Below are 19,640 nucleotides of genomic sequence, written 5' to 3' on the forward strand. Positions count from 1 at the left end.
GAACTGGTTTTGACTCATGTCAATAATAGAATGAGAGGATATTGATGATCTGGACCGACTGAGGGAAGGAGGTGATGCAGCAGTGTTTTCCCCTGTTTGGACATTCCAGCAAATTCCAGTACCTACCAGCATGGTAGTACTTTCACTACTTTTTTTTTTTTTAAACTGCTGAGCTATAAACAGGTTCTAAAATAAAGACCAAAAATGTGGTAAATTTATTTTTCTGGCCTGACTATGATATATTAATTATTTTTCCTTCGTTATCTTGTTTTACCTGCCTTTCATGGTTTTGCCGGGTGCTTATAATTACTTGCTTTAAGTACTTACATTCAAAGTTTAATCAAGACCATGTTGGGAAAAGTGGATTCTGTGTACAGCTTTTCTCAGATGCATCTCATATGAAAATAAATTGACTTTTTCAGGCTTAGGGGAAAGAGATGCTGTAGCGACAGCTGAGCTGATGAGATTTCCCTGTTCGCTCTGCACCGCTCTCTCCCTTCTTAGATTCAAAGTTTAAGGTACACTATCTCTTTAGACAGATGATAATTTTTTATTGTATACCATAGAACACAAGAGAAAAGGATGTAGTTTTTAAATAATGGGTAAATTAACATGGATATTACCTAATATGGATTTTAATTACAGACCACAAGCTATTATTACTGTTTTATCTGCCTTTAAGTTTAATTCAACGTTTGTGAGTTCTTCTGACTACTCTCAAACGTTAGATGTTGAGCTGTAGATAGGTATAAAGCTATAATTAAACAAAAAATCCGTTTGAGATGATAGATTACTTATGCCTTTACTGCTCCAAGGCCTCCTTAAAGCCATAGAATATGGCCCTAGTAACCTAGGACATTTAAAACGATTAAGGTGATGTATGCAGGATAATTAATATATTGTTAAATGTATTTTGATAAAATTTTTTATTTGGGCATTCAATTGACTAATTTCCATGGGCAAACATGTTAACTTCATTTTGAATGAAACAGTCTCTTATATGAAGAGATTTACGAGGACTTGTCACTCAGTAAAACTGTAAATAATAATAAAAATAGTAAAACTATTGTAATATTGAACATCAAAAACATTTGACATTTTTTCCTTTATTTTATACATATATGGTTTAAATTAGCATTTCATGTCTTACGGAATTTGTAATTAATATGAAAACACAGGAAGAGTAAGGATCAGGAAGCAGAGACTTAAGTTCCTGCATCTCGTGTGCAAGTATTTACTTGGTTAGTTAAAGGGAAAATGGTTTTCTGGTAAATGTCTTATAAAAAGGTGCTATTAATAGCTTATTTGGGGATTTTACAGACTCTGAGGCAGCATCACAAGGAAAATGATATATACAAGAAACATTTTTTAAAAGAAGTGACAGTTTCTTAACTTTTAGAAACGGTGCTTTAAAAACACATACCAAATATACTGCTTTATTAAATTTTTTGTTACAGAAAACAGAATAACAAAGTTAAATCACCATTTTCACAACCCATAGCCAATCCACTGTCAATATCACCATACTAGAAATAAGTCTGTTATGAATGGACACATTAGGTAAATAGATGGAATTTTTTTTAATATCAGATTCTTGTTATGTAGCCCTGGCTGGGCCGGAACTCACTATATAGACCAGGCTAGCCCTGAACTCATAGAGTACCACCTGCTTCCAACTCTTGAATGTTAAATTGAATTCTTATGTTTAATATTTGTAGCATAGGAGATCCTCAATACTACGCAATATTCAACAATATCTGAAAAGTTGACTCTGTAACCTTCGTTGTATGTGTGGCTTGGACTTTTTATTTTTTTGCTGATACTCTGTTGTGCAGCAGGTACCTAATAGTAGCTTGTCGGGTTCCACGCTTGTTGGTGCTCTAGAACAGTGACTAAGGAATGCTCATAGCTGTTTAGTGTGGTTTTTATCATACTGTGCTGCATGATTCTCATGACGAGTAATTTTTCCAAATGAGTTACATAGAGAGTTGCACCTTTCCCCCTCTGGTAGTCAAGGTGATTTATCTAGGGTCAGTGTCACATAGCTGACAGATAAATCAGCCAGACCTGGACTCGAGATTCTCCAGAGGCTCTCTCTTCTAGCTCTGCTCACTGCTCTGCTCACTCACTGTATGTGTTTGTACGAGCGTATGATTATTCATATTCATGATCTATGAAAGGTCAGCTTCTGATCGGCATAAATTTAATAATATAATAAAAATAAATTTGCTTAGGCTTAGCTTTTTAGTTTAATTATTGCTTACGCTTGGAGTAATATAAACGATCCATACATACCCCGATTTGCTTAACACTGACTTAATGAATATGAACATCTGTAAAATATTAAATTTATATATATTTTTTTAAAAATCTTGTTTTCAGTAACCTTGTTTTGTTTTGTAATAATTTAGTTAAAAATAGAAAAGTTCCTTCTTTCAATCCTGTAATGTTTTATGTGCTTGTTTTTCTGCCACAGGTATGTTACTTAAGTTTTTTTAGAATATTAATTTGTTGAGCAGTGGAATTTAGAAGTTTAAATAGGTCCCTAGTTAGGAGATTTTAGTTCATGAAATCCAAAACCTGGTTACAACTCTCTCACACAAGAAAAGGTAATGGGTCTCAACAGTTAGTGTGGTTCCCCGGGGCAGTCACTCAAAGTGCAGTCTCTTGGCATCACCCCTGCCATTCTGATTCAGCAGATTTGGGGGGGGGGGGGCTATCAGTTTGAATTCTGAAAAAGAATGAGACTGAATTTATGTTACCTGAAATTGTAACGTTATTAAAAATCCTTTATGATACAGGAAGAAACCATTGATCTCTTTGGACATAGTCGAATTTATGTTTGGAAATAGTTTTGACTGTTGTTGAAGAGTGTGATTTGTTGGCTTGGGTAGTTTCTGTGACTGAACAAAAAACATAGATGGAAAATCCTCTCTTATCTGTGTGCATCATCTTTCAGAAGAGCTGTCTGTGGCTACTTACTAAGCACTGTAAACTCTCAGTGTTCTTCCTTATATTCATGTCTAAATGTCTGCTGTCTTCAAAGGATTTGGACCCAGGTTTCTTTAAAAGTGATTCATGTTAGCCGGGCGGTGGTGGCGCACGCCTTTAATCCCAGCACTTGGGAGGCAGAGGCAGGCGGATCTCTGTGAGTTCGAGACCAGCCTGGTCTACAAGAGCTAGCTCCAGGACAGGCTCTAAAGCTGCAGAGAAACCCTATCTCGAAAAACCAAAAAAAAAAAAAAAAAAAAAAACAATAAAAGTGATTCATGTTGTGTCTTCATAGTTTTGTATCTCTAGGCATCAGTCTACGTCTTGTTTTATTGTTACAGGGAATGTCCTTCTAACAGATGGGCATAAACGAGCAGGCTTAGCATTTAGCAAACAGGTATCTCATAGCATGTTGGTGCTGTTAATCTTTGAAGAATATTAATGATACTGGATTGATAACTTACCAACTGTTCATCAGGACAGAAGTTAGTGTTGTTTCGCTTACGTGTTAGTTTGTGTAGCTAGGTTAGGTCCATTTCATCTGAGTGTTAAGGCTACTTTAATTACTGCATACTGTTACATACTATATATGGAGTAACTGCCTTGAATAAGTTTCCTGTTTAAAATCAGTCTTAAAATGTGGTTATTGTTTTGCTTTATGTATATCCATGTAATAAATAGTACATGCATTAAAATGAAAGTAGTTTCAAAACCCATCTCAAGAATACTGAACTTGTCTTTATTTCTAAAACTTAGCTTATTGGTTGAGCCTTAGGGAACAGTTAGAAATCATGGGGTCTAGTTTATTAATGATTATGGAAATCTAAATTAGTATTTTTGGCAGAGTGGGAAGACTTCTCGCTATAGTCTCTTAAAGCTGTTGTCTATTGAATTTTTCCATAAACAATGTTAACTAAAGAATATATGGTGTTTTGAATTATTTCTTTGGTAAGAAAATTATTTGCTACTTGTAAGAATAGCAACTTCTAATACTGTGGTTTCTAACCTTCTGGGATTCGGGTTTTGTATTGTTACTGTCACCCGGGCCTCTAGAGACGAGCATAATTTTGAATGGACCACTGCTTGCTTACACTGTGAAATCTGAGATTATACTCTTCACTGAAAACTGGTGTGACTACTGGAGAGACCTGATGAATTTAAGAAAAAAAAATACATGTTTTCTGAAAAGTAAACCTAAGAAAGGATTTGACTATTTAACTTAAAAGGAGTTCTTACAATAATTGTATTGTTAGCAGTGCAGATCTGTTCAGTTTATTGACCGAGAACATTCTCCTGCCACGAGGACTAATCTTGTTCGCAGAGCTTCTCAGTTCTCTTGCTTTACTCTGCTTTTCAGATTTGTGCTGAAATTTGTTGTCGGTTTTTTTAGAAAATACCTCATCTGACATAATTTCTTCACTAAAACATTTAGTAGCTCCTTTTAAATCATATAAACTTATTTTGGATGTCAGTAAGCCAGTGTTTTCTAAAGTGTTTAATCTGGTTCTTAGGAATATTAAGCACTTGAGGAGGGGGCAGAGCTGAACTCAAGGATGCACTGCTTATGCAGTTTCTCCATTTGGGATTTCTTTTCTTTTTCAATGTGAGATGTCATTGTTTGCTTCTATTTCATAGATCACCTTAGTGGAGCACCTGTCTCATCTGTCAGCCTTAATATGCTTCTAACCAGGGTCACTACTTCGCACACTTGCAGTAGGAGTGATTCATAAATATCATATCAAATGAATTCTGTTTTCTGGAGTCGAGAGCCATGCTGTACGCACGGCACTGTTGACTGTCCATTGGAGACAGCTGAATAGTCTGGCTGCTTCCCTGTCCCCTTTGCTGTGACTTCGTACATGTCTTTCTTCTGACCTGAGACAACTCTGGTCTTGTGGGCTAAGTGTGCCTTAGTATTCAAAGTTCAGCGCCTGTCCACTCTTTCTAGTCATTCTTCATTAATCTGCCCGTCTGAATTCCTCTAAGTTTTTATTCTTGGCTATACACTTAGTGGTTCTATTTTAAAGATTTATTTCTCTTTTTACTAATATGTATCTGTGTGTGCCTGCATAATTTTATATGCCCCCATGTGTGTGCAGGTGCCCATGGAGGCCAGGGAGCAGTTGGATCCCATTGACCTGTTGTGAACTGGCGGTTGTGAACCATCTGGTATGGGTGCTGGGAACAGAACCTAGGTACTCCTAACTACTGAGCCATCTCTCCAGCCAAAGTTAGACACTTCTTATGTTCTAGATCCCTTTTCTGTAAGAGTTTTCATTTGGAGATAATATGGAGAAGTTGAGAAACATGCTCATGAAGATGTATAGACTTGAAGACAACAGATGTTTAATCAATGTTTTCTGCATATTGAGTGTGTATCTTTTGCTAAGATAAAGATAACAGAGAAGCTTGCAGGAAATTGAGAATTTCTAAAGCCTATTTTATCCTTGACTTTTTAACCCTGCTTTTGCTTAAAAGGACAGTCTGTTTTACTACTGGTAGAGTGATTCTTTTTCATTGACTATTACCAGGACAGTAGAATTTAGCTTCTATAAGGAACTATTTTTCATTTGTAAACAACATGGTATATCTATTCTTATTAGACTTTATTCCGATTCTAAAAAGTGGTTACAGTTAATATTTCTATTTTTAATCAAAAGGTGTGTGAACACAACTTTCAAAGAATTAATAAAAATAAAAAAGAGCAAGTCATTAGAATATATTTTTAAATAACTAATTTCATTTTTGGCATGTGCCGTCTTTTTCTTTTGGATTAGTGTTGAGATGTGCTTTCTGGTTCTATATATAATCCACTGGTATACTGCATAGTATAAAAGGCCATACGTTGAAGCATATATTGTGGCTTATAATTTAAACATTGTGTTCTTACGGTTTCTGTTACGGATAGGACTGCTTGTGGAACTGCGATGGGTTATGGGTTCCACTGTTTTGGAAAAGGGTTTTGAACTGCAAGTGAACTGTTAGTCCATGACCTAATATTCAGTCACTGTAGGCATAAGGATACAGTCTGTTAGAGTTTATAAGTACAGTCATGTGGTTTTTCTTCCACCTGCCTTTAGGTCAAGAAAGACCACATCTATCAGTTCTACAGAATGCTCATTTTATACACACGATATTAATTTCAAGCATCAAGTAATTATATAAATTTACCATGTAAATCACCACTCTTAGAATACTTAGGGGGAACTTTAGAAATGACCCATTTTCAGTAATTAAATTTTATACATGCAAATTTTGAAAAGATTTTCAGGGTTTATATTTTAAGTGCTTATTTTCTTTAAATCTTACTTTTGGACATTATCCCATGTAGGCCCAATTTATTGTGGTTATATTTATACTATCCCCTTTACCCTCTGTTACCTTCTTCCTTTCTTTCAGAGTCTCTTCCTTCCAGCTAGCCTGCCTGTTGCTGCACCCTGAGAGAAAACTTTCAGCAGCCTCTCAGGAAGGGGTAGTGCCTATTGGATACCTCTTCCATTCCTGATAGACTGGAGGGGCCAAGTCTTATGCTTTGTTTTTATGATTGCAATATCATATCGGGATGACAATGTTTTATAGAATTCCTCCCCGTGTTCCAGCTCAAATTATTTCTTCCTTTTTTGCAATGCTATTGGAGAGTGTGTGTGTGTGTGTGTGTGTGTGAGAGAGAGAGAGAGAGAGAGAGAGAGAGAGAGAGAGAGAGAGAGAGAGAGAGAGAGATACCCCTTTCAGGGCTCAGCATTCAGCAGTTACTTATTCTCAGCATTTGACCAAATAGAAGTCTGCATCACCATCTACATCAGGGAGCCTTTCTGCCGCGGGTTCACAGGTATAAAAATAAAAACTTAGAAGGCAGTTTGACAACACATTCATTAGGGAAGCACTGGTAGTAGGGTCCCTTCATGCGATGATGACCTCCTTAGGCTTCTCAACAGTTTTATAGTACGAGGTATTCCATCCTATGGAACAGGCCTCCAGTCCAATCACAAAGCAGTTGGTTATTCCGAAATAGTTGTGCCGCTGTTGCAGCAGTGGGCATATCTTGCTTGGCTGGTCAATATTGTGGCACATGGTATACAGCTGAATGAGACTGTTGACGTGATTCCTGACCATGTAGATAGACGGGCTTTGATAAAGTGCCATAGAAAGTGTTGGCGCTTGGTCCTGCTTTAGTTTTGCAGTTGTGATGTAATACATCTGAAAGTGATGCATGGGAGTGATTTCGTTAGTGGGAAATAAAAGGAATCTGAAGGCAACAATAATATCAGCAAAAGTAAAACGGATGAAAGTCTTGATCTTTCTGGACCGGAATACACACAGGTATTAGTGGCATATACATTATACTGCCTGCTGATGCCTAGAGCTGTGGGAGATCACCCATCCCTTTGCCATGGGTCTGTCCTTCTCTTCTCAATTCATGCCCAAAGCCAGCTGAGTCGTGCTGTCGCTGCTCTTCTGTTCATGTAACTCATGAACTTCGGGTAGATTATACACTCAAAACAACTAATACCATGACAGAGAAATACTGAGGGGAAGACACCAAGCAAGGATGGCCAGGTAGTTAAACAACAAAGATGGTGGGCGTGCTCAGGGAACCGAGCTCTCCCAGCATCAGATTCCAGGTCAGGTGTTAGAAACACAGTAGATTTGGAGTAGAGGATGGTTGTGTTGCCTTTGAGTGTGAACCCGTCTTTTTGCATGTAGAGCACTGGGACCCAGCTGATTTCTCGGTCTCTTTGCTCCTCTTGCTGAAGCGATTTCAGAGTACTGTTGTCATATTCCTGTGTGTGGCCACAGCTAAGACGTTCACTTTGCTTTTCCCTCTGTGATATTTCATGGACTCCAAGTTTAAGTTCTGTCTTATCTTTGCCACTGAAAACCCTAGGAACTTTGAGTGATTGAAACTCTTGTGTTTTACCTCCCAGAAAAGTGTAAAAGGCAAGTATTTTTAAATTAATTTTCTTTTTAGTTTAGCTTTCAGAAACCTTTATTAAACTTAGAGACACTGTTTTCCCCCACCTTTAATTTTCAAATTTGTTAACTATCTTCTAATTTTGTTTTATTATTTGATTTTTCAGCTGTGACAAGCACTATTTGGTTAGTGAAGAGAAATAAATACAGTCATTGAAAACCTAAGTTGTCTAACTTCATCGGCTCCATGTCAGGTGTACACCGAAAATGTGAATAGTGAGTTTGTTATAAATTCAGAGAAAAAAAAAATCCATACCAAAACGTTGAAAAGAGCTACAATAGCCTTACATCAGAACTCAAGATTGCCACTCTCAACAACATGTTTACTGCACAGTGTTATGCCTCAAAAAAACAAACATTTTATGTTCTGATTTTATAAAGAAGTAAGAGAAACACACTAAATCAAAGGTATAGACATGAGTGTGCAGCTTTCTAACTCTGGATTTCACTGTAGACGGTCTGACAGGTACTTCCCCCCTCCTTTTTTTTTCTTTTGAATACACACAAATCTGAATCTTCTAGACTTTCTCCTTGAGCCAGAGAGCTCTTCTATGCAGACAGCAGGCACACTAACCGTTAAGTGAGAGGTGGCCCTTAGTGTACTCACTAGGCTGAGTTCTAAACCAGTGATACTAAAGCCTAATAGCTACTCAGTTTACATTTCAGAGTTCCCCAAAGGCTCCACGGTGTAGCTCTGCCCATCTTCCTTATCCATCCAGGTTATAGAAGCCTGTTTTCTGGGAAGCTGAATACACCGAGGCATGCAACTGAAAACCAAGATACACACCTTGGTAGGTATGTGCAAGTTAGCCACCCCTCATTTAGCCGTTAGTGTGCCTGCCATCTAGCACAGGGGAGTGCTCTGGCTCAGGGGGAAACACTCGAAGATTCTGCTGTGTGTGTTCACACATTTAAAAGGAAGTCTGCGTCAGGTCTTCTGCTGTGAAATCCATAGTTAGAAAGCCACACACTCATGTCTATACCTTTGATTTACCCTGGTTGTCTCTCCCCCCACCCCAAGACCAGGTTTCTCTGTAGCTTTGGAGCCTGTCCTGGAACTAGCTCTTGTAGACCAGGCTGACCTCGAACTCAGAGATCCACCTGTGAAGGCATAAGTCACAAACAATCCCACACCAGTTTGGAATTATGATTAATAGAATGGTTATTTATTTGAAGAGGAAAAACTTACAGATCACTGTCCCAGACAACGGCGCTCTGCGCAATCAGGAAGGGAGCTAGAAGCCAGAGCCGAGCAGAGGGAAGTGGCCGCTTTTTTCAAGAGAGAGACCATGTCCCAATGGGCTGGTATCTCAGCGGCTATTGGCTGAAGGAGCAGAAGGAGCTCCTGCAACACACCTGCCTCTGCCTCCCAAGTGCTGGGATTAAAGGCATGCGCCACCACTGCCCAATTTTACTGTTATTGTCTTGCTTCTTAAAAAGTCAAATGTAAAATCTTTTTTTTTTTTTTTTTGGAAGGTATATTACTGGGCAGAAGTAAGCATCATGCTGTTCAAAGTGACAGTGGAGAGTTCTGATGTATGGCTATCTCAGGAAAATCACCAGTCACTAAGTATAGTCATCTCCCACAAAGATGTCTTTCTGTCTTTTTATACCACACCCCTTCCCTCCATTTCCCTTCTGCTTTCCTCTGGTAACCACTGATCTGTTCCCACAGAGTAATTGAAATTTCTACAACTATATGTACATAGAAACATACAGTATGTGGTCTGTCTTTCACTCAGTCGAATTATTTTGAAATCCATCCACGTTTTATCTATTCATAGTTTGTTTCTTTTTATTGCTGATGAGGACGTCATTATATAGCTGTAACACAATTTGTTAATTTTATTAACGGATATTCCGGTTCCAGTAAATCATAGTTTGTTATTATTGAGTTATGTTGCTCTTTATCGCTTAGACCAGAGAACTTTACGAATCATCTGTGTTTGTGCTAGGATGTGGAAGAGTGTTAGTGAAAGGAATATATGACACCTCTAAAAAAAGCAGGGAGACTGTGCTTCAGGATTATTTGTGAAGATGGAGGTGGGTACTGTTCATCACATTGTCATTGTGGTGACAGACTCCAAGGAAGTCAACTCGAAGGAGAAGAAGCTGATTTGGACTCGTGATTTCAGAGATTTGGGTTCACCATTGCCTTGCCCGTTGGTCTGCGCATGTTCTGGCAGAAGCATGTGGTAGGTAGAGGACTAGGTAACCCCAGGGCAGCCCAGGAGCAGGGAATGGGCAGGCTCCAATATCTCCTTCAAGGGCAAACCCTCACAGTAGCATCAGGTTGGTAACTAGCCTTTTATGCTAGAGGAGCGGGACTTAATATCTGAAAGCATCATAGGTACTAAAATGAATAGTTAATAGATTAAAAGAAGTAGTTCGTAGTTGCCTCTGAGTAGAAAATGATGTAGGACAACTAAGGGAATTATTGATATTTAAAAGTAAAAGAGCATTGTAGATCTTTGCTCTAAACAAACTTATGTGGTAGAGTTTTGTCAAAACTACAGATGAACACATTTAAATGTGTAGAAACACCAGATATGTCACCTGTAAGTCTCTGTGTCTGTTTGCAATCTCGAGTGACTTAGATACACAAATCATGTTAGTTTGGATGAATTAACTCATTTTTATGGAAGCATAAAGGAGTAATGCAAATATGACTGAACATTTCTTTTGCAAAGATATTCTCTGTACAGCTTACAGGTTTATTTTCCCCCTTTCTTGATTTCTCCATTAAGTTTGTCTTACTTCAAGTTCAAATTTCTAAATCCTTTATTATGAGGAACAGTGGATTGCCATCCTTAATATTGTAATGTTTTAGAGCTATCTTTTCATGGCACCCAAGTAATCCCAGTTACTCTGACCAGAAAAAGGAAATTTAAGATAAGTGAGTAAAATGAATCACCATATACCAGTTTTTCCTGTAACCCACTGTCCTAAGACAGTCAAGTGAGTGAGTTCTGTGGAGTTTGCGGGTGAGGTAGTCTACAGAAAAGATGAAAAGGGCTATTTATTGTCTGGTAAAGGTTATTCTCAGGGTGGGGGAGATGAATGAGTAAAGTGTTTGGCATACAAGGACAGGGGTTCAAATCCCTAGCACCAACTAAGTGCCAGGTGGGCATGGAGGCTCACTTGTGGTTCAGCCTTGAGAGTTGGAGACAGGGAGCAAGTTAGCTAGGATAGCTGAGTCAGTGACCTGTGGGTTCAGTCAGAGACCCTGCTGGAGAAAGGTACCTCGACTCCATCATCTGGCTTCCATATGCACATGCACAAAGGTACATGTGTGTGTGTGTGTGTGTGTGTATGTATGTGTATATATGTATATATATGCATCTACACATATGAAAGTGAACATACATTATACTCAATTATCTGCAAATACAGTGAGTTACTAACTTTTTACTACCTAAAAATAAAATAGCATTAATTATATAATGCTTGGAAGATACAGAGTAACGTAAAAGTAAATGAAAATCAGGCTGGAGAGATGGCTCAGTGGTTAAGAGCACTAACTGCTCTCCAAGGCACCCACATGGTGGCTCAGAGCCTCCAATTATTCTAGTTTCAGGGGATCTGACGCCCTCTTCTGCCCTCCACAGCCACTAGGCACACGTGTTGATGATGCAGAGACTACATGGAGACAAAACCACCTATACATATAAGATTTAAAAAAAAATTAAAGAAAATCACTCTGTGTCTGATAATCAGTAGCTTTAAAATGTAATTATTTTGGTGTTTAAACTGTGTATATTTTAACACCCTTGAAATAATAAAGTGTGATTGAATTGTTTAAAGAGAAGCTTGACATGATTTCCCCTCTAAGTTTTCTCCTTAATGTGATGTAAATTAGTATGATCCAGCCTATGGCTAGTCCCTCATATGCAATGTTTTGGTTTTCCTGTCTGTTAAATAATTCCTCAGTGTGAATCTTTAATTGTAGATGTTTACTTAGGACCGTGCCCTTTTTAATTATTAAATTTAAAGAAATGTGGTTTGTGACCTATTAGAATTTCCTTCCAGCTTCCCAGAGTCGGGTGTTTTGGAATGGTCTTTTCTTGTTCTGTATATAATGTTTCCTAATGATCTACAAGTCTTTCCACTGCTTTCTCAAACTCCCACAGCACTTTTTAAAACTGTGTACCTGTTTGACACTTCCAGGAGCTGTTCAGCCCTCGAGTAGAGAATGTTAATTCTTCTATCACTTGCTCTTGGCATGGTGCCTGTTTATATCTGTGAGATTCTACATGACTTTGAATGAGCATCTTGTATCTAGTGGTGAGCTTATATCCACTGGCTTCTGATCCTATGAGATATTTGTCTCTGTTCCACTGTTAAGAGAACTGACCTCTCTTCCAGAGGACCCGGGTTTGATCCCAAGGATCCACATAGTGACTCACAAATATCAGCAACTCCAGTTCCAGGGGATCTGATTTCCTCTTCTGGGCTCTTCAGGTACCATGCATACATGTGATGCACAGACATATATGCAGGCACTAGTGTATATAAAATAAAAATAAAACGCTTGTTCCATCTCTTAGAAGCAGTAGTGTGCTTGGACTGAGAGTCTACCAACAGCTCCTGTTTGCTTTTTTAACTTTGAGTTGACGGATGTGTTAGTCGATGACACAAAAGATCTTTTTACAGCTACTATATGCTTTAGAAATTTAGCCCTTTCTGCGAGGAGAATTGACTACCTTTGTAAATAGAAAAATGGGCTGATCTAAGGAGTAAAGTCTAGGAAGAGAAAACTTATAGATACCTAAACAACTGTGAGCTCGGAGTGCCAGAGATTCATGCCCCAGAGCAGAATAATGTGGCTTGCCTTTGTTTTTTAGAGCAGAAAACTACAGATATTTTAACATCTAAACTTTTATGGAGAAGTCTGTGTGAAACTATTAACATAGTGCTACAAGTAGGTAAAATAAAATTGTGGAGATTTTTCAAGGTATTTTAGTAGATTTTTATATGATGTTTTCTGATTTTTTTTCAAACTTCAGATTTTGAATGGAAGACAAAGTGTATATATCTATAGGGGGAGACAAGATCAGGAGTTCAAAAGCAGACTGGAGTACATGACACTGTCCTAAATAAAAGAGTGGGACAAAGAGATGGTATGCACGTGTGTGTGTGTGTGTGTGTGAGAGAGAGAGAGAGAGAGAGAGAGAGAGAGAGAGAGAGAGAGAGAGAGAGAGAGAGAGAGAGAGAGAAAGAGAGAGAGCGCATGAAACAGACAGACGCTTCTGGTGGTCAGGGATTTCCTTTCCTCTGAGGGCTCTCATCAGGTGCTGTTGGCTTCCAAGAACCAATAGTGTCGGTGCACCTGTCCTTTTCCTTGCTTGTTCCCTATATTAAAGGTGTCTGTCACTTCTAGCCGTTTCTGTATTTTCCTACAAATCAGAGGGGCATTCTGGGAAGCGCTTTTAGACCTCAGCAGTTTTGCTGCCATCATTTTTGTTCTTAAAAGTTGCTGCTGACAGTTTTCCGTGTATTTCCACAAAGAGCCAAGGGCTGGTGAGTTAGGCTCTCCACTCACTTTTATATAATGTCAGACTTTTCCTCTGACCTCTTTCTTGATACATATTAATCATGTAGCATGGAACTCACATTGCATGGTTCCCTAGAGAGACACTGTCTGGTGATGGTTGCCGTCCTGAGCTGAGTGAAAACTGTTGACAAGGTTCTTTGTCACATTTGCTCTCAGCTGCTAACCTCATAAAGTAAGCCCCCAAAACCGAGGCTATTATATTGCTTTTAGGGTTCTTGAAAAATGTTTATTTAGCTGAAACTGTAAATACATACAGGAAGCTGGAGGTTATCATTGAAAGCCACAGATAACGCAGGAATTGTGGGCTTTTGGATTAAGATGACAAGCTACAGAAGTGGGATGTGGTGGGGAGAGAGAAAAGAACAGATTACATAGTTGGTTGTAACATTTTTACATCGATAGCTGCTTATATATGTATACTTGGGAGTTCAGAACATGTAGGGTTTTTCTCCCCTTTGGAATATCACACTTGTTACAAGTGTACTATAATGTGTTTTTTATGTTGAAGTCCATAAATGCCAGTCTTTGCTGGTCATGGTGGCACACACTTTGAATCTCATCACTCAGGAGGCAGAGACAGTTAGATCTTTGTGAGTTGTAGCCCAGCCTGGTCTACAGAGCAAGTTCCAGGCCAACAGGAAGGACTACACAGGGAGACCCGATCTCACAGTCTTGAGGAGTTCCAGGTGGACTGATGGCTTCCTGTAGTGGGAAAGAATGAAGCAGCAGCAGGGCTAGAGGAAAGATCAAGAGCTGTCGGGTGTTTTCTGGGCTAGCCTGGGGCTGTTGTTCATCCAATTTCCTGAATCATGTAAAACAAAGATGAAAACCAGGAAATTGGCAGAAAAACATTTGAAGAAGCCAGATTCCTCCTGTCAAAACTCCAAAAGCTACTTTTCAGGTTAGGTGATTACTGGTAATGTTCATTCATATTTTAGATTCATTCCTGTAAATTTTACAATCAGTTTCCTAATATATTGCAAATGACAGAACAGGCTTGAGAAACCATTGTTTGGAAGCAAGCACAAGGATCTTGCTTAAAAATCGAAATTTGACCTCGTGATGGCATAAGATGACATTTTTTTAATTGATCAGATTTAACAGTCGTGGACAGCTGGTCGCGAAACAATTGCTCTTGATGTTCTCCATATCTGGAAAACCTTCACTTGGAATTAACCTCATTTAGGACCCTGAAACTCCTTCACGAACCCCCTACACCTCTCAAAGATGAGGGAGGAGTCTCTAACTCGGTATCTCACAAATGAGTGGTCATCTAGTTGTGGTCCAGATGTGCACAGCAGCTGCTCACTGTTCCCTGCCTTTGTCTGTCACACCCTGTGCAATAAATCCCTCATATTATAAAACACTGCTCCTGTTCAAGGCCCACTTTAAAGGCCAAGCTTTGATCCGCTCCTCCAGCTTCCTTCACAGATGCATCCCCGTGTCTGTGTTGCAATCATTTTATGTTGTTAATGTTTCCTTGACTCTGAAATATCAGGTAGGAAGTAAAGGATGAGAATAGTCTAGCAGTTGTAGGGAGGGGAAAGTGTGCTCACGGGAATGCCTGTACTGATGACTAGCGACAGTTCTTTTCTCTGTTGTTACATGTAATAGAATTTATCCTTCAACTAAAGATATAAAAATTGGATTATTACTGGGCTATCTTTTTTAATATTTTTTTTAATACACAGAAATCCAAGTTCAAGCCTTTTTCAGTTCAAGTCAACTGAGCCATGCTGGTCTTGGATTGAGAATGGCATCACGGCAGCATGTTACTTTCTCTAACCTGTGTTCTTTACTCTTAACCTCTACAGCGTTTACAGTGGGCATATAACCATTGTTCTTAGCAGAATGTCTCCATTTGTTTGAATTTCATGTTTCATTATTTACTTTATGTCTGAAGGAGTTCTCCAGCATGCACAGATGCAAGGAGGTCAGAGGGCATCATTTTCTGGTGTCAGTTCTCAACACCGCCCTCCTACCCCCAAGGCAGTGTCTCTGCACAGTGCACCCAAGCTAGCCGGCCTGAGAGCCTGTTGTCCTGTCCTGCCTCTCACCTCGTCTCAGGAAAGCTAGGATTACTGATGTACCACAGCACCTGCTTCGTACATGGATGCTGGGGACTGACCCCAGGTAGTCAGGCTCCAGCAGCAAACACTTTTATCCATTGAACTCTTCTCATTGGCCCAAATTTCACATTTTATAATTGTCTGTGGTTTTCTTATTTTTATTTCTGTCGTTAATGTAATAATGATCCACTGGGCTAATGCATAAAAAGGAAACACTGCCTTTCCTTAATTCGAAAATCCTCTTCTGAGAACAGGCCAATCCCTTTCCCTATAATTGCCTATCTGACGTGTGACAGGCAATCTGTGCAAACTAGATTTTTGGTTTCAGTGTTGTTTCTTAATTACAGACTTCTGAAAGATACTTTAAACAGAAATGAGGGATTCAGATTCCCATGGACTCAACAATGACAGAAGAATGGAATTTCCTATTTGGGAAGCTAATAGTGCCGAGAAGCTGGAAAGAATGACTATTTGTGTGAGCGAGCAAGCAAGAGAGAAGAGAGAGTGAGCGAGCGCGCATCAGGTTTCTTCCATTTTTGAAACAGGGCTCTCACTGAACCTCATGCTCACTAATTATTAACTGCCTGGCCAGCAAGCCCCAGGGCTCTGCCTGCTGGGATTTTACCTGTCACACCTGTAGTTTTAAGTGTGCCCTTAGAATCCAAACTTAAATCCTCAGGCTTGCACAGCAAACATTTTGACCTGTCAGCCAATCTTGAGTTTTTCTAAAATATTATTTGTTATCTTAAATTTGACTGTTTACAGGTCTGTTGTCTTTGGATAGAGGGACGTTCTTTAGGAGCTGGTGACCCAGACCTTGCAGGTCCGAGGCTGAATAGTAATCATAAATTTCACCTGCTGGCTTTGTGCTTGGTTCTTTAAAATTATCCACAATAACTTGTGATGTGTTGGCAAAATATTTTTATGCAAATTATTTAGTTTCTGTCTTTGTAAATTTTCATTTGTGCCATGTCTTGGTTAGGATTTTATTGCTGTAAAGAAACACCATAACCTCTGCAACTCTTATAGAGGAAAATGTTTAATCAGGCCTGGCGTGCAGGCTCAGAGGTTTGGTCCATTGTCATCATGGTGGGGAGCATAGTGTCCGATAAGTAGACATGGTACTGGAGAGATAGCTGAGAGTTCTATGTCTGGATCTGATACAGCAGGAAGAGTGGGTGAAACACTGGGCCTGGCTTGAGGATCTGAGACCTCAAAGCCTGCCCCCCAGTGACACGCTTCCTCCAACAAAGCCACACCTACTGCAACAAGGCCACACCTACTGCAACAAGTGCCACTTTCTGTGGGCAGATGGGGGCCATTTACATTCAGACCACCACATGCCTCATTTCTCATACCACACATTTTTCCTAATAAGTTCTTTAGACATGCTTTAGTCGTGGATTTCACCCTTTGCCTTGAGTATGAGAGAATGGGTTTGGCTCATTGGCTCTAATTTTTGTAGTTATGAGGTTAGAGAGTCTGATTTTCTTACACAGTTAGGTGATTGTGTGAGAACCACGTTGCAGCAACAGCTGGTATGCCTTGATCTTCATGGCAGATTCCTAATAAGGTAAAAGTTCCTTTCTTTGTGAGTTTACCTGCCCAAGTGCCCAGAGGCCTAACAGCTATAGGCCAATTCTCTAGTTCTGGGTAACTGTCCTTTCCACTGTCCTTAATTTTGCTTCTGACATGCCTGTGTACACTTGAAGTAACATTGTGAGCACTGTGTGTGTGTGTGTGTGTATAAATTCTTGATTTTAAAATTTTCTTGGATGACTCCTGAAATGCTTACCTATTCCACCAATTTATTGTTCCAAAAATGTTCAGCATTTAATTTATTGACTAAATGTTTGTTTCCAAAGGACCTTTTGAAGTCTAATTTTGTTTAGATTGTACAAATCATTTAAAGTAGCAAACAAGCAGTGAGTATTTGGTATTATCCTGATGAGTTTTTTTTCTTTGAGATAGGGTCTCATGCAGCTCAGATGGACATGATCTTCTGACTTCCCAAGTGCTAGGCTTTCAGGTATGCGCCACTATATTTGGTGGTGTTATTCTCATCTTACACTGCCAAAAACATGGTTGAGGTTAGGGGGAAGGTAGTCATTGTTGATGAACTGTGGAATTTCTGATGATCCCAGGGAAAGGGGAAAACAAAAAAAAAGTGTCAAAACTAACAAGTAGTAAATAATAGATGCTGAAACACGTGCTTAAAGTTTAAAAAATAATTCTGTTGAATTTGGGCTCAGGAGCTTGATGATCCGATTGATTTAGGAGATTTTGTGTTGCGAAACACTACTTTGTGTCAGGACTTGCCTCTGACAGTTTCTGTGATACAGCTTTGCCAATATCTTTATAAAGGGATGAGCCACCAACCTTATTAATGAGACTTTTATATAGATCATTTTAAAACACAAATGTTTGCCGGGCGGTGGTGGCGCACGCCTTTAATCCCAGCACTCGGGAGGCAGAGACAGGCGGATCTCTGAGTTCGAGGCCAGCCTGGTCTACAAGAGCTAGTTCCAGGACAGGCTCTAGAAACTATGGGGAAACCCTGTCTCGAAAAAAAAAGAAAAAAACACAAATGTTCGCTATCTTTGTGACATTTTCTTTAAAAAGCACCCAAAGTAGAATTTGCAGATGATTGAAGCCATCAAGCCCTATCAGAATGACTTAAGATAATTATTTCTTGGTAAAAAGCGGGCATTTACTAATATGCATATATTCTGGTACATTTTAAAATTTTGTAATTTCTTTATAGCCATATTGCACAGTAATAATGATATCTACAACAAAAAGTCTAGAAATTGTATCAAATGTCTAGTGAAATCTTACTAAAAGAATCCAAGTTTCCAAAAAGTAAGGAATTTGGGGCTTCTATATATTTCATATTTAAACTAGAGACAAAACAGTCAATATGATTTAAAAAAAAAGAACTCCAAGTTTATCACAGGTTCAGAAGCACTGTCCCACCTTCTGTGTATGGTGATCTACAACCATTTGATGTTTAGAAAACAATTGCTAGCTGGTCATGGTGGTGCATCACTTGGGAGGTAGAGGCCGGAGGATCAGGAGTTTGACATGTGAGATTCTGTCTCAAGATAAATGAATAGAGAGGAGAGTAATGGAAGCAAAACACTATATTTGCATGATGTGCTGTGTGCATGAGAAAGGTAATGGGTGGATGCGAGGTCAGTAAAATCTATCTCCCAAACTGTATGTGAAAGGCAAAAATAAAAGTATAGATACTAATACAGCAAATGAGCAGATAGTATAACGATGAAAAAATCATGCTGAGCCTGGGCAGAATGTGGGTTAGAGGGTCCTTCTCCCCAGTTGCTAAGTGGGCATTTGATGTCTTTAAGCTTATGCTGAGAAACATAATAGACATAAGGGCCAAGAGTTCAGGCCAGATGGCCAGTCTGTTATCTCACAGCTCATTCCCAGTATTTGTAAATGTGGGCTGTGAGACCAGAGGGAGGTGATGCCCAGCTGCTGGAAGACCCAGTTTCCTTCAGAATCAAAGAAAATCTAAATTACATCTGATGCTGCTTAATCTACTTTTAAAATTGTTTCCTTGGAAACTGGGCTTTATAATCATGTAAAACAAAGACCCATTTGCCAATGAATATTTTTATGTGCCTCAAATATTGGATGGACTATACATGGACTAAAAATATTTGTTAATTACCTTAAATTTAAATTTAATGAGAAGTCCAGTACTTGGTTTCATAGCCCTTTTAGGACCCAACAAGACAGACAGTAACGGAGTGAATCTTTTGGTCTGTACTAGTAAATAGGAATCTGAAATGCGGACTGTATGTCTTAAAGAATTCAAAACCCAATTTTAAAGACTATGGGTTTTTATTAGAGCCATCAAGAGGTTTTTACATTTAGGAACTAAATTTAATACATTGAACGAGGGTTTTGAGCCACTAACATAAAATCAGTAATGAGTCTATGCTGTGACTCTTTGGGTCATCTTATAGTCATTTTATGGTAAAGAAGACTGTATACAAGAAGTGTGCCTGTGTCCACTAAGTGGGGCTCAG

General features: G+C 39.0%; 1 protein-coding gene across 3 annotated transcripts in view; it reads left to right on the plus strand.

Moving 5' to 3' along the window:
- The window catches only part of Atp2b1 (ATPase plasma membrane Ca2+ transporting 1), a 105,903-nt gene that overhangs the window by 2,800 nt on the left and 83,463 nt on the right, over window positions 1–19,640 (plus strand). The gene's annotated exons all lie outside the window — the stretch shown is intronic.

This window comes from Arvicola amphibius, chromosome 17, assembly GCF_903992535.2.
Source record: "Arvicola amphibius chromosome 17, mArvAmp1.2, whole genome shotgun sequence".
In the NCBI taxonomy this organism is placed as follows: domain Eukaryota; kingdom Metazoa; phylum Chordata; class Mammalia; order Rodentia; family Cricetidae; genus Arvicola; species Arvicola amphibius.